The sequence below is a fragment of the Stigmatopora nigra genome, chromosome 10 (assembly GCF_051989575.1).
Source record: "Stigmatopora nigra isolate UIUO_SnigA chromosome 10, RoL_Snig_1.1, whole genome shotgun sequence".
Lineage (NCBI taxonomy): Eukaryota > Metazoa > Chordata > Actinopteri > Syngnathiformes > Syngnathidae > Stigmatopora > Stigmatopora nigra.
In genome coordinates this window covers 9703762-9719998 of record NC_135517.1, presented here as the reverse complement: position 1 = coordinate 9719998, position 16237 = coordinate 9703762, and the positions used below count along the sequence as shown (strand labels likewise).

Genomic DNA, 16237 nt, shown 5'->3' with positions numbered 1-16237 from the left:
TCACCTATCGGATATACAGTTGCATCCGAAATTCTTGTAGTTTGTAAAGTTTACAAACTTGCAGTAATTTGTAATTAAACAAAACTCAAAAATTTACTTTGAATATACACCTAATATACTTGTACTCCTTAATTAAATGTTAATGTATGCATCTTCCGCTAAAAAAGGTGAGTCCCATAAATGTTTTCAATTTATAGAATATAATCTACACATTACCATTGAACAATTTTGCCTGGAAATATTATTGGTTTAAGATATTTGTTCTAACACAGCAATCTTCAATTTTATATTGTTTCAAAATAGACATACATTAACTTTTATTTTTATTGTTGTTGCACAGTACTCAACAATTAGTACTCTTTCTCAGGTATAAATCCTCAGGCTCAGTTTGAAGTGACTCATATTTTACTAATGCCTTTAATGAATCAAAATGGAGCCTTTTTTGTGTTTGCTTGTCAATCAGAACTATCCTAACCATATTGTGAATGGTTCATTTTGTCTTTATGAATTATACTTTGCATCCTGAAATATAAATGATTTTTTTGCGGTATCTTTCTCCAGCTAATACAGTGAAAACTGGGTAGTACAACTGCCTCACAGTACAGGGATCAAGGGTTCAAGATGTTTTTCTATATAGTACATTTTGTGTTTTGCCATTGGCTGGCAACCATTTCAGTCTGTACCCTGCCTCTTGCCCAAAGTCGCCCATCTGAGATAGACTCTAGCAACCCCACGATCCCTGGGAGTAGAAGTGTCTAGAGATAATGGAAGATTGATGTATTGCTCTAATTTTACTGTGTTGGCTTACTTGCTAGTGCAAAGCACAGACAGCAGAGTCCTGACTGCTCCTCAAACTCCTGAGAGCTATTATTTTCCAAATTTTCACAGGCCACATTATGTCTGGCACTTGTTCTCTTCACAACTTTTATTTCAATATAATTTATATATTTATTATGATATGTACTGCATGAAATGGTGTTCAAGTATCATTTTTTTTCAATGTTCTTCCTAAAGGGATGTTGGATCAGGCTACCTCCGCAAATAGATATATACTAATTCTCCATATTGGATTTTTTCCTTTTCTTTTTGGTGTGCCTTAGTACAGACAGTGGACTTTGACTTGTAGCTTACACATTAACCTCTGTGTGTACCCCTGACATAGTTTCATCCTCACAGTGCTGCCTATATATAGAAGTTCTCACCCATTTGCTATTTCTGTCATAGACGGTCTTGCCTTGTGACAAGAACTATTTGAGACTGAATGTTGCTTGGCTTATTGCATTTTGATCATGTCATACAGTGCCTAGGTCAACTAATGACCATTTCATTGCATATTTTCATATTCTGTTTGAATGCAAATAAAGAAAGCAAAATGTTTTAACTTGTAGTCTGCACTGCAAAAGTATTTTAAAAAATCTTCTGGAATATATTTAGGCATTCATCGCCAGTGTTTGGTACTAATTTACAGTTTTGCTGCAGAAAAATAATGGTAAATGAACCAAATTCAGGTTAGTCATAAGGCAATGTGATAAATGGTCCCATTAAAAAAATAACGACAGCATTCATAGGTCTGCAATGTATAAAAACAATCTTGTGCCTTTTCAGTTTAGTATTGGAAGATTTGCCCTTGAGAGACTTTTCAAACTGTTAGACACCCGACTCATCATGCGGTGATAATGGTGATGCGATGAAACAATTATGCAGCTTCTTTGGAGACGGTTCAGATCAATAAATCATCTGGCGGTTCATGGTGTGAGGTCAAAGAGTGAAAGAGTATGGCTGGATACTGAGATTTAAGAACATTACAGAAATGGCCATTTTGTGACTCTAATAACAGACCTTATATTTCTTACACCTTTAGTTGTTCTTTGGATTGTTTTGCTTCATTTTCCCCATTGGACAGCATGGAAATATGTATCAGAACTGTTTCACTTGATTTTTTTTTAATGAAAAATTTCCCCCCAAATTGACCTCATCGTGAAGCCTGTGTCGGGAGGGTATGCATTTATTGATGAGCTGTCTCTGCCTCGTAAGGATCAAAGTAGTTTGTCAGTTTCTGCAATCGTGTAGTTTGTAGCTTGGTGTGGAGACACAATTTATGGTAGTCTGAGGACATTTCTGTAAAAACAGTAAGACAAAGATTTTGAAGTCTGCTAGTCACTGTCATTTACAGTAGTTTGGAGTTGGATAAGAAAATACATAGAAATTTGTGAATATACTTTCTCATAGGTAGAGATGGTTTTGTTGTGCGGTGCAATAAACATCCATGAGGGTGCAGTGTAGCTTCATTGATGAGCACTCTCTTTACCATGCCTGTGGAGGATGGTCCAGATGTTTTGAGGGCACAATGCACTAACATCACACTAGTAATGTACGAAACTGGCAGTGCTCCACCCCCTTCTTTCTCCACCTGTGATCCCACCTGTGTGTCCATCTGCCAAACAGAGCAACACTTGAGCCGGTGTCTCTGAAGTGCCTTCACCTATTCTCTTCCTTTTCATTATCACTGAATGGCAATGTGTGGGTGTTAAGTAATTTCAAAGTCTTTAAAATGTTTTGTGATTACATGTGTTTATTCTAAAAGTTTTTAAAATAAATTAAGAGCAGTTTTTTTAAACATTCAAAGGTCTTTAGTCGCGTCCCAACAAGTCAGCTTCTGTATTTTTTCCCCCCAAATCTGAAATAATCAGCTTTTCTTTCAACGTGCAGCCTATATTGTGATTTATAGCACAGGGTTTATTATTGTGAGACTCAATCCCTATTGATTGGTCTCGTCCACTGCAGTTTTTTTTTCTTGTATGAAAATAAGTTCTTCGTATTTTAGTTTCAAAGGAATTACAAGGCAGCTGTATTAATGCAGCACATTTCATAAACAAGTCAAAGCAATGAGATTTAAGTATATATAACTAAGGCATTTTTTCCCAAAGCACATTTATTTAAAGTCAATGATTTTTCTTACACTGGAAAAATGAAAAATTTTGATTGTTTGCTTTGAAATTTGTAGACAACTTGTTTATTGCAGTCAAATTTGTTTAAAGAAAATTAAGGAATGAAATGTCCCTTAACTGGTCAACCTTACCACAATAATCAAAGCTTTTGATTAAGTCCTGATAGACATTTTCAATTCTTATTTTCGTTATTGTGGTTGGATGGTCACTCCACCAAAGTAGCCTGCCTCATTGTAAATTTGTCTTTTGGAAAGTAAGAGAAATCTGATTGATAGGTAGGGTTACTGAACCGCTCACCCGGTCAAACAATTGCGAAATGAAACAGTGTCAGTAAAACATTAGCTTAAAATAAGTGAAAGCAGTTGATTTGACAGGAAAATGATAAAGCAGACAAAAAGGACTAAGGTATGAGCAAGGCACTTTCACATTGTTTTTGTAGTGTCAAAAGGTGGAGCAAAAAGTCAAGAAGCAAGGGAAACATTGCGCCTTGGCACGCTTGATTGATACCATTTTCACTAACTCTCATTCCTACATACTCGCAGGGGTTACCTGAGGAGAGAAAACAAGGCAGGGCGAGGGTGTCAGGGTTGCTCATCTGGGTTTCGAAGGAAAATTGGTGTCATCCATCAAACACTGCATATAAGAGAAGCTAACGCAGGTCTGGTCAACAAAGGCGAAATCAAACGGCATAAAGCAAAGGGGGAACATGTGAGGTGCGGCGAGTGGTGAGGGTCAATCAATCAGCCGGCCGGCTCCTTTATTTAACAAGCGAGGACCACAGACCCCAAAGGCCACACTCCATATTCTGGCTGGTTAAGCTTGCTGTCTTTTCTAGGAGAGGTAAGAAAAGGGGAAGGAGTTGAGAGAGAATTAAAAAAAAAAAGGAATGGGAATAGGGAGAGAGGAGGATTGTGGTTGGTGATGGAGGTTGCAAAAAGGTTTGGCCTGTGTCCCCCTGGCATGCCATTGTGCTTCATCTTCTCAGTGCAAGGACCTGGAACTGGTGCTTGATGGGATTTTCAGCCCGTTGGTCTAGGCTGTCCCAGCATCCATCTGGAGGGCTGCACAGGAGAGAGCCAGCCACTCAGCGACATGGCCATAAAGAGTAACCCGTGGGCGGGCCAATGCCAGTGATCTGAGGCTCCCGGCTCTGTTCAGTGGACATGCCAACATTCAGTGACACATTCCTGTCAGGGACACGGACTGAACCCCAAGCTACTGTGTGTGCTCAGTGGAACAGACTGCATGCTCTGCAAGGCAGCCCCCATCCAACTGCTGACCGCTTCAAAGCTTTAGAAATTGGAACCCAACTTAATGCACTTAACTATTCAGAGTCTTCAATGGTGAATTCTTTTCCACTGCATTCAGTGGAAAATGGGATAGTCACATTTGAATTTTCTTGCTGTATTTAGGAGACAGGATGGTACAATTGTAGAATAGGAAGGTATTGTTTAAATCTCATTTCAGACAATGGAATTTTGAGTGCTGAGTTGAGATATTCATCCTTTTGCTTGTGTAGTTTCTTTCCAGTTGTAGCAAACACACCAGGTTTTTCAAAATATTAGGCATTTTTTATGGTCCTACGATCCTTAGGAGGATTAGTGGAATGAAAAATGACTGAATGAAAGAGTAATTTGCTTGATTGAGTGTCAGGTACAGAATTTATAGTATTGATTAGCCTTTTTTATTCTTCATATTTTGATGATTTGTGTACAAAATGGGAAGCCATCAATGCACTAACAGGGAAGAGGAGACAGATTTACTTCCAGTCTTTCCTTCTCTATTATACAAACAGAACAAAAACACATTGAGTTCCTTCCGATTATTTGTTGTTTTCATGCACAATTGAATATGTTGCGCACATTCCGCAACCTGTGACCCTGAGCAGCTGTCCGCCAATTTGGATGTAAGCACTGCAATACCACGCTGGAAAGTTCCTGCTTGACAACAATCTTGTTCTTCTATTGCAGGGGTGGAAAAACCTTTCCACAAAGGGCCACAGTGGGTGCAAGTTTTCATTCCAACCCATAAAGAGGACACCTTCTCACCCATCTGGTGTGCTACAAGTGCAATCATTGGATCACAATCAGGTACTTTTTGTTTTCCGCAGAAATCTCATTGGTTTAAGTGTCTTTGCTGGATTGGTTGAAACAAAAAGTTGCACCCACAGCGGCCCTCGAGGACCGGTTTGCCCACCCCTGTTCTATTGCATGTTCATTCTGCTACTGCAGAGGATTGCAATTAAATGGAATGGTATCCAGAACAATAATATTAGAACTATATAATTGAAAATCAGGACCAAATATGCAAAGGCACTCATTACAGCATCCCATTATTGGATCCCATTTGTATACCCCCCGGAGATAGAGTAGAAAGTAATAGACTATAGGGAGCAATATTAGCTGAAAGATTCAGCCAGATAAAAAGTGACGTGACCATGGAAAGTTTAGATTGAAAAATACTTTTGCCTCCCCCTCTGCGATGTGCCACATTATTAGCATATTTTTCTCTCTTGCTTGCCGACTGTAAATTCAGTAAATGTAGCTCTGCGGTGGTAAGGTGGGCAGACGGCAGACTGTATAAATAAACAGTGCCTGTCTGAGGGCAGCACCGTGGCCCCCACCTGCCTGACATCAATCAGTATTACAGCAGCCAGTGGCAGGCCAATCACCCTTTTATAGGCTTGTGAAATGATCAAACATCTGCTCATAACCATACTTAATGTAAACATGTTTCAAACATACAATGCCACTCACGCACAGTAATTTGTAATATGGGACAAAACTGTATTTAAGCTAAAACTCTGCAGTGAGACTTTGTTGTTGGAGTATGCTTCTGCCTTTAGACAGGTCACGTTTGTTACAGGATCAGCTATGGATTTTTAAAAGTCCGAAGCCGATGGGGGCTGAAAGGCTTTTTGACACTTTCTTTTTAAACATGCTTTCTATAAAAACGAAGGACTTGCTACATATTGATTGATGCAAGAAGGGCAAGAAAATGGATGTTAGATGCTAGGTGAGAGTGGAATTTGTGAGGCAGTTAAGAGAACAACCTCAAGTCGCTTGTAACTCTTGAAGTGATCGATCATTTTCAGATCCATGTTCATAGAAGAGCTCTCATCTGAATTCTTTTAGCTTTTGTCAAAAGTCAGTCTTCGAGGTTGCAACATTCACCATCAGCTCTTGAAGAATAAAAAAAAAACTATTGTGTAAGATGAAGGTGTATCCATCATTGAATTTGTTGAAAAATGACTTTTATCAAAAATTAAACTAAAAAAGCAGCAGAATTTCACGTGTCAAGGTGGTACTGAAAATTCTTTTTTTTAAATCCAGTACAGTTAGAGAAAAAAAATGTACTGCACATAAAATGCATAACTTGGTCTTTAAGATAGAAATAGTACGCTTTCATTTACTACAAAGTAGTTGACTGCATGTAATTTGTGGTCTGCACGTGTACCTAAATGAATCATTTCATTCACTTTCATGATTTTATAATTGACAAACTATAGCAACTTTTTATCATAAGTTCCCAAAAGAGGGAGGGCATTCAGTCAAGCCAAGGAGAGTTCTAGTGTGTGTTAATGTGATTCCTTTGGTTGTCTTAATTTGCAGTCATTTCACAGTTTTACTATAGCATCACACACACATATCGTCCATTTCCACTAAAATGACATCAAGATCATATGACTAGATTTCCTCAATCAGTGCTTAGAAGTCAGTTTTTTTTAAATGTTATGTTAGTTTTTTTTAATGAAAGTTCAGCAAGTGCAACGAAAGTTGAGGCCAGTAAGTAGTTTGGCAGCTGTAGCAAAGGTAACAAAGGCCCCGTCCATAGAGGAAGGAAACGAATCCAAGTGGTCCAAGGTTAATGGTGGCTTAGAACAAAATGGATTCAGTGCCAGGGGTGTACTGACAGGTGATTTGACAATAGCGAAGGCGGTCCATCAATCTCACGTTGGCCTCCTTGACCCTTTCGGACCCGGCCATAGCAGCTAGGGGGCGACAGGTGTCACAGTGCCCTGACCTGGACAGGTCTCCAGACAACCCACCTGCTGTCATCCTAACGGTGCCCCTATGGCCAACGGATACACCACCACTTCATGCTCGGCTGGCATAATGAAACTGTGATTGGAAGATAGTGAACTGTGACAGGCATAGCTAGCCTCAAATTCATCGGGCTAAAATCAAACGCCTCGCTTCAGGTATCCTTTTTTTCTCCTTTTTTTTACTGCTTGATTTTCCTTTTAAAATGCCCTGACAATTTAATGGTGCAAAAAAAAAAAGATGATCTGCCAGGCAAGCTCCATAGCGTATCCTTACTGCATACAATCTTTTCTACTGTAAGAAACCCTATAAGTCATTCAAACTGAGAGCAAAGATCAGGAAAAGTGTGCATTATGACCACCATTATGTGCACATGGATCTTCCTATATGTACTTGCTCTTCCTCCTAACTAGTCAAGTCTCCCTCGGGCGGCTCGGTTTCATGTTTAAACCTGACGTAAATTCGCTCTCTCAGTTCCCTGGAGCAACATGGCCTGGAGGTAAAAAAAAGCAAATATTTCTGTTCCTGATTTTGGCCATTCTCTTTTACCTTCCTCACCTATTTGCACCCTACTCTCAACCTACCCTAGCACCACCAACCAGCCATTTGTCACAAAGTAATTATAGAATTATCGATTGGCAAGCAATTAACAGTTTTTTTCTTTCTTTTTCCACCATCATCACTGCACACACCCCACGCTTCACCCCATCATTTAATTTGAACTTGAAGGGGCTAAGGAAAAAGGGGGTTGATGTGGGAGTAACACATTTAATCCTGCTGGCATTTCCTAGTTCTCTTCAAATTAATAGGGCGACAGGGACAAAATGGCTTTTCTTTTTCCGCCTGGGTTTTTCCTCTCCTTGTCTTGTGCACTGATCGTTACTTGACAGACGGTGAGCGGCTTCATAGCCCTTCAATTTGGCCTGTATCCACCTGAAAATATTACAGACAAGATGCCTCAGAATACACATCTTATGATCACATTTTTCTCTCTCTCGCTCGTTTTTTTTTTTTTTTTTTAAATATTTCATTTACCCCTTGTCTTTCTGCATTTTACCCACTTGCAATGATTGCATAGCTATCATAGAACATCACTTTAAGGACATTATGGATAAGCCGGACAGGCATGCTAACTTTTCCCAATTTGTGGTAACATTTTCCGAATATTTCCACTATGCCTTTGTCCACTGAGACTTATTATTGAAACACTCTATTATTTTCTATTAAGTATGCAAATGAAAATATACTCTTTCTCTCAGCTCTGAGAATGTGCATGTGTTTTTTTTAAACAGTGATTCACATCCCAAAATTGGGTCACGACTGTGCTTTTAGTGTGTTCCCATAAAGTAAAAGTACCAATAAATATTAATGAGTCCGTATCGTAAGATATGACACTAAATATCTAATTTGGGACCTACACTAAAAAAAAGAACCTTGGTTTTATACAGATTTAATTCCGTTCTGGTTTCTAAAGTAAAGTACACTTTAAATTATAATTCTTGTCACAAATCCTGCAGATGAGTCACTGATGCCACCCACCACATCCATTCGTGCAAAATTAGTCATATTGATAATGCAAATGATATAATAATTTGTGCCATGATTTTCGACATGAGGAAGGCTACTTTTTTCTTTAGATAACGACTTTCAATTTAAACTTGTATACTACTGAGTTGAATGGGAAGGTTGTGAACTTTGTGGAAATGAAGAACACCTAGAAAATGGATCACATTCAATTTCACAGCTTCTTCTCTCAAAAGGATGAAACACTTTTGTGAGTGGGCCTCATTTTGCACAAATGCAGGGACAATTTGAGGTCATTGAGGGGCAGTTTCTTCCATGCTGAAATGTCGATCAATACGTCTTCTTGGAACAAACATACAGCAATACTCTTGCTTGAAAAACACTGTGGTATTGACCTGTTTTTCTTGCCCTGCAGCCCTTCCTATTTCTCAAAGAAGTGGTAACTCCCTCCTGGGTTACCACTTCTTTGAGAAACAGAATTTGCTTTGGCTTTATGGCTCCAAACAGTGACGTTGTTACCATCACATCAAAGCCTGCTTGAACTTATGCAATGCATTTTGTGAAGTTGACATCGAAGATACTTTGAGAAATCACAGGATGATTTTTGTGGATTTATCTGCAGTTATGATGTTTGAATTGTTGTAATTTGTATAAAAAAGTATGGGTAGTATCAAATTGGAAATTTATTTTTATTATGAGGAGTGTAAAATATATTTTTGACTAAAGTTGTCCAAGAATAGCAGATTGACTGTCAATATTGGTGTTTTCATGTATCTGCGTACTCAGCAATTGCTTGAAGTAGTACTTTGGCAAGGGTGGCAAAATGTAAGCCCAGCAAACAATATATTGCTGCAGCAAGTGTCAGCTACCCGTCCCTGACTTTGATGAGCCATTGCTGCATTAACGCTTTTTATCACACTGCCCATTTTAGTTGCTCCTTGAAAAAGTGTAATGGTGTTGGTGAAGCTATCTTTCTTTCACTGACCAACCCATTATCATTTTTCAACTGACACAATTCGCTCATCACATACACGTTTTGTCATTCTGTCATGAAATGTTACACTGGCAGTTTCAGTGCATAGTTCTTGCAAAGACATTTTTTTCCCACGTTTTGACCCATGCACATGGTTTATATTGTGAACCGATTTTAATGATTTTCTTAATCAGATAAATGAGGTTCTGCATTCTGAATGGAAACATCAGATTTATAGTTATACTTATAGTTTTACTTTTATTTATTACAAATGCGTTATTATTGCGTTTAGTATCTTTTTATTTCTCGAAGATTTAAACCAATCTTTCCGTAAACTGATGGTTTGTGTGGGTCATCTGCAGATTATAGTTACATGCGGCTAATACCCATTTGTCAATGTGTGATATCTGGCAGCTGGGTTCATTCTAAAATTCATTTTGGCATTTTAAAATATTTTTTCATGATAATGAGCTGTATGCTTTTTGGTTGAAGTATTCCATAATACAATGCGGCTAATACAAGTCTTACAAGTGGCTTATATGTGAGCCAAAATGTTTAAAAAATAATTTTGTGGTTGGCCTATTATTACAGTAGTTATACATTTTAGAACTTGATCATATCTGCTCTATATATGACAGTGACAAAGCTGTAAGCTTAGTAGCAATTAGCTGTAACGTGACGCTTCACCCTCAGTGCTGCTGATCAGTCTGCCACCTCTATAACTGCTGTGTTGGCTTTGTACGGTATAATTCCAACCGCTTTACATAATTGACAGATGGGGAATACTAGATTACATTGACCAGACAGGTAGGTCAGAATATCATTTATCCTCTTTATAACATCATAATGACTTAATGAATTAGTGTCTTGAGGAACTGCTACACGAGGTTGTGGAGGGGCCGGTGGAGACTCAGCTTGGCTGGCCTTCCCGAGTGGGTGTGACGAAATACAGAATAGAGTTGTGGGCTTCCTAGGTGGCGAGGGGGGCTTGCTGGCAAAACCTGGCGGAACACGGTGCTTCTCTTGTTCCCAACTGAGGCGGGGACCTGCGAGCAAAATTGCGAGCCCCCTTTCGCACCCCTACAGTTGCCATCCAAGCTCTCATTTTCCACATGATTAGCTTGCCACCTGTCCTCCTATTGGCCCTTGCCCTCCAAGTCATTGACGTCACAGCAGCGTTAAGCCCTGGCAAGCATTTCACTGAGATGTGCATAATTACTTTAGAAGCCATTAAGATAGTTTGTTTATTAATTTTAAAGCTTAGAGAAATTATTTTATGACGCAAAAGTCTCAATGGGCCACCTATATTGGCTAAGTCTGATCTGACTAAGAGCTCATCAAGCGCCATTTTTTTTCTACCAGGCATGACCTAAACGTCAATGTTTTAAAATAGGCGTATAACATATTTATTATTGAAAATTACTGTAAAGATACAATGTTCTTTTAAAAAAAAATATTTCTGAATAAATAAATAACTGAGTTTAAATGTATTTCATTAATTCTACACGTATTGTAATAATGACTTAAAATGTCATAAAACAATTCTTTAAAATGTAATGCAAACTTTGGAAAATGTATTATTGGGTTTGCTTGGATGGCACATTGGAAATATGATAAATCTTGTTTATATGTTCAACTGAAGCCTGAAAATTAGCCTGAAATTCACTCTACTATGCCAAATATATTTAGTGACAGAAATAAGAATGCAATATTCCTCTGCTAGATGGAAAAAAGGGACATCATTAACCTGCGTGCCCACTATTTGGGCCGCATTTCTTTTTTTTTTTGGTTTGATGTAAAATGTGTTCTTTGGCTCAATACAATAGGGACTCAATGATGTAGTTCTAGCATAAATCACCGGAAGGCACTGTTTACTACCAAATACTGTGGGCCTTTGCAAAGTGCTGCACTGCTATCAAATGAGTGGATTCTGAACAATATCACAAATCTTAACATATTAAGAATTCATACGCTGTGGACTGTTGAGCAACAACTGGAAATACATTAACATGACAAGATTAGATGCACCAAGACAGTGACTGTCTTCCATGCTTTTTTTTTGTTTTGTTTCCTGCTACAAGGTTTGCAAGGTGTGCTTGTTTGCATAATGGAAAAATTGTATCTAGATGTGTCCAGATTGTGTACTTTTGTATCCAGAGAATGTACCGTTATAAAAACCTCTTTTATATTCTTCTCGGAATAGATTTTCCACCTGTTTGAACCTGTTGTGTGATACACAATGGCACCATGTGACACGCCACGTTATCCTTTGGTAGCACTTCACACTACTGATACATTTGCGCTCCGTCAGAGCAAAGGATTGGCTGTGACCCATGTTGGCCGCTCTTCTAATGTTGCTGCCTTTGGACAACAGGGAAATGCAGCAGTTTACTAAAGAGAGATGGAGGTCAGAGTGTGAAAAGAAACAATCGGCCAACAGTTAAAAGGATGACAGCCTTCACTGTCCATGTCCATTGTTACTCTTGCATGAATCTACATTATGACCCAATGAAATTTGATTAGGCCAGTTTGCATTACCTGACTGGTTTTTATGAATATGTGATGGAGTCACTTCTGGTTTGCCTTTTAAAGAAGTTTCATCGGTTACAAACTTGTGCTTTAGCAAACTGTGGGACAATGTTGTGATAGCTCAGATAATGAGCTGGTGGATTCCCAGAAAAAATGACAAGTGTATCTTGTTGTTAGATATTGCCAAACCACATGCTTTTTGGGTTTTAAGGTCACACTGCCATGTCTGAATAATTTGTGGGAAGAATACTTACCACAGTTTCAAAATCAACCTGCTCAATACAAATTCAGGCGTAATTGTGCACAGATTGGAGTTTTGTCTCAAAGGGAGCGTGAGAGGGCTTGAGGGAGGGGGACAGAGGAGTGCGTCAGACTGAGTAAAGTTTTTCAGGTCTTTGTCCCTCCTCAATTTGCATGCCTAATGAAGCTGAGCAGGAGTTAATAGTGGGTGTAATGACTTCTGACTGGCTAGGTTGTGGGCTGCAGGAACAGGATAGGCCCTTCAAATGGTTAACTGTGGGGCAATGTGGGCAAAGGACATGCTGGGAGGCAATTTCAACATGAAGTTGGGTTTGCCTAGGACAAACTAACATTTCATTTACAATGTATGTTTAAACACATTGTGTTTTACTGGACTGGAAAAAAAGACTTACTCTTTGCTCAATTACTCTGGCCAGTTCAATATTGTTCATTCATCCAAATGAGTTGTCAAATATGCCACATGAAATCTTTCAGTGTCATTGACAATGATAGATAACCAATCGTGTGGCTCTTTTCAACCTTCTACTGTGAATTGGAATGAGTTTGTCACATGTAGACATCCCATCCATTTCAAGTGGGAGGGATGGCAGTATATGAACGTCCTTCAATGTCAATGGCAGCCAATGAGTTACTGTATATATTTAAATGTACTTCATTTTGCCTTTGCTTTGTAAATGAATGACTAATCAGAAGAGGCATTTTTTTAAACAAATGACTACTTGTACATATTGACTACTTACACCAGAGGTGCCCAATACGTCGATTGCGAGCAACTAATGGGATTTCAAAGATAGTGTCAATTAATCAGGTCCTCGTTTGTGAAAAGAAAAAAAGGTCAGAAGTTTTTCTGTACTTGTAATGGATTTTATCTTTTAATATATACATACAGATTAACCAATCAAGCTTTAGCAAAGGAGCCAACATTACATATAAAAAAATCAAAAGCTGCAATGTATTATTGATAGAATAAAAACCAAAATGAACACTTTACTGAAATACATACCCACAAAAAGATCAAATCAGAGAAAATGATAAAATAACAACGGCCTCTTATTTCCCTCCTTGGGATTTAGAGTAGATTTTATATGGAGCAGAGAGGAACACAAGTATGTTTTGACTTAGTTGAAGTTTGACAGCAAATATTTTCACAGGTGTCTATCTCCTTTTTTTTTTTGCATCTTCAAGCTGATGTGTTTTGCAGCATTTTTGGCACATCTCACAGAGAATTTCAGTTGGCACCATCACCCACACTCACAACACTGTGCCAAAATTTCGGCTACTCCTGACCAAAGGACACACACATATCCCCTCACTACCCACACACAAAGTCCTCATGGCTACAGATGTAGCCTCGACCAACTCATATCCACCAGGTGTTGCTTTATAACCGTGTCACTTTGAGCCTGACTCCATCTGCCACACTCAGGAGCAAAAAAAAAAAAAAAAAAGAAGGAATGAATTCCACACTCCATGCATGGTCTTGTACACAATTACAGTCGATGTAGTCCTTGTCATAGCTGTAATTTGTTGGCCATATATGAAACCGTTTAAGTACATAATTACAATGCCGCTTTAACATTGAAGCATCGCAATTTGTCATAAATATGAATTACCTATGGACAATAAAAATGCCATCTATATAGCTACAAAGTCTAGATATCTTTATTTCAAAAACATCTTTATATATTATAGTATCAGCCTCTATTTTAACACCTCCATTTTTTCCATCTATTATTTGGTTTGGCAACCATTATTCTATAATTTATTTTTGTTTGTGAACTACTCCAAGCTTAAATTCTCGGTTTAGTGTCACCTTTATTTATCATACCATCAGATTGAAGTGGAAGGCAATATTTCTCCGATATTTTTGTTGTTTCTCTCCCTTTTTCTTTTTCTCTTTTTCAAGACCAGAGTGCTTTCTGAGGTGTTTAAATGTCATTGCTGTTTTATGATCATTCGACTGCAATCATTATTAATCATTTATCTTTGTGACATTCGTTTACCTGCAAACTCAAACCTGGGATCTCAATTGTGGGCTCCCTATCTTTATTTAGGGTTAGTGATCCATTGTCGCAACAACAGGTAATATGATAGTCCAGGAAACAGGCAGCACAATTAGATTGGTGTTGAACAGTGAGGCGTGTTTTTTTTTTTTTTTTTTTACCCCATGCTCAGATATTTAATCAGAGTTCTATTTTGGAAGTAAAACACCAGCCACGGGTTGAGTTGCCACAGTCTGTAGCCATGCAAAAGGTCGAGCCCCTCCATTATATGAGATGAAGATTCTAATCATTAACTCGCAGGGTTGGCAAAGCTTTTTTCCGCAATAGCTATGCATGACTTTTTGTTAACATGTTGGACACCCTGGCTTTAGATGGAAGAACTCATTAGTTTTAATTAGCAGCAATTCGCTTTGCATGACCCCTTAATTTTTTTTTTACAGTCAGTGTTATTATGCTTAAATTTCCTCTTTGAAAGTGGACATCAGTTAAAAAATAATGTTAAGTTGCTCTTCAGTTATCATCTCTTTAGAATAATAAATATACATATAGAAAACCTTAGTAGCTGGATAAGGTAAGCTGGGACATTGATCAAAGTTAAATAAATAAATACTAGCTAAAACTTTGTGGCCATTGGCGCTTTAACAGTTGATCTGTTACTTGGCCTTTTCTGGCATCTCTTTTAACATTAGAATGTTCTGTATCCTTGACTAACTTCCTACCTTTATTTGCCTGCTGTTGGTGTCTTCATGCCTTCCTACTATCTTCCGCTTCAACCAAACACCACCTTCCACCGTCGCTGGTAGATGAATAGTGTGCTGTCACTTGCCAGCCTCTTCAGAGGGCCGGCACTCTCTATGAGAAAAGTGCCAGTCATTACCAGGAGAGGTAGGAGGGGGCGAGGCAGGATGAAAAATGAGTTCATTTACAGGCAAGTCCTGTGAGCTGCGTAACGTCAGCAACAACCAACACCCATCACCCTCTCCTCCCTTTCTTTCTACCATCACTTGCCTATGGTGTGAGGGGTGAGGAGATAAAAGTTTCTCAGCACATTTCTAGAAACGTTTAAAGAAAAAAAATGTATGGGAAAGTATAGCCTTTGAGCGAGCACATACACGAGATTAGAGTGTGCGGGTAAATCTGGGGCGGTGACACAATAGAAAAGTGAGCAGGTGTTTGCAGGTGGGAGATTAGACATCAAGTCATCATTCACACTGAATGGGTTCAGGTTGATTTTTTTTTTTTTTGGTGAGGAATTTTACTTCTGGTCACAGCTTTATTGTGTAGAAAATGTTACAACTAAATGTCAAGTCACACTTTTGTTGCTAAACTTTCATAGGAGAGTTGTTATTGGTCAAAGGCTTTAAAAGTACATTTATTCTAAGTAATGTTTCAAACAGAACTAAAGTATAACTGGAGGTTGTGAACTATTTTGTGCAGTAGTTTTTAGACTTTTCACACATGGCAGGAGGAAGGAATTCTTAATTAATGCCTCATCTTCAATCAAACAATTCATTGGGCCCAGAATTATCTCATTTTGTGATGAAATGGACCATTTCTGCCGGAAATAGTAGTGTCAGAGCCCAATCTCTCCAGAATTGTTCACTGACACTATCTACACACATAGTCTGGTACTGTTGTTTCACACCTGGGTGCTGGGACTGCCTTCAGGATGGCTTGTAAAGGCTGGATGACACAATGCACACACAACCGGAGGCTCCAGTCACCGGCGCGTGCTCCTGTCCCTGTAGCACAATCGCCATTGTCTGTTTACACGGAGAACTCTCGCGTTTGTATCTCTAAAATTCCATACTGATATTTGTACAATATCTGTGTGGAAAGGAGACAAAGGGAGCTGTGTCGCAGAATACTTTAATGAGCCTCCTTGTCGTAAACACACAAGTCACAAAAAACAGAAACCAGACCTCAGTGTGGAGGCTGTGTCCCAATTCACTTCAA

The 16237-nt window shown here is 38.7% G+C and overlaps 1 long non-coding RNA gene across 1 annotated transcript; it reads right to left on the bottom strand.

Annotated features, from left to right (window-relative positions):
- Positions 1 to 6709: 6709 nt before the first annotated feature.
- LOC144203576 (uncharacterized) lies at positions 6710 to 16001 on the bottom strand. The gene is made up of 3 exons (XR_013327719.1): positions 15927 to 16001; positions 15001 to 15133; positions 6710 to 7924 (listed from the first exon to the last, which is right to left on the bottom strand). It is a non-coding gene; the product is annotated as an uncharacterized LOC144203576 (long non-coding RNA).
- Between the last annotated feature and the right edge of the window lie 236 nt (positions 16002 to 16237).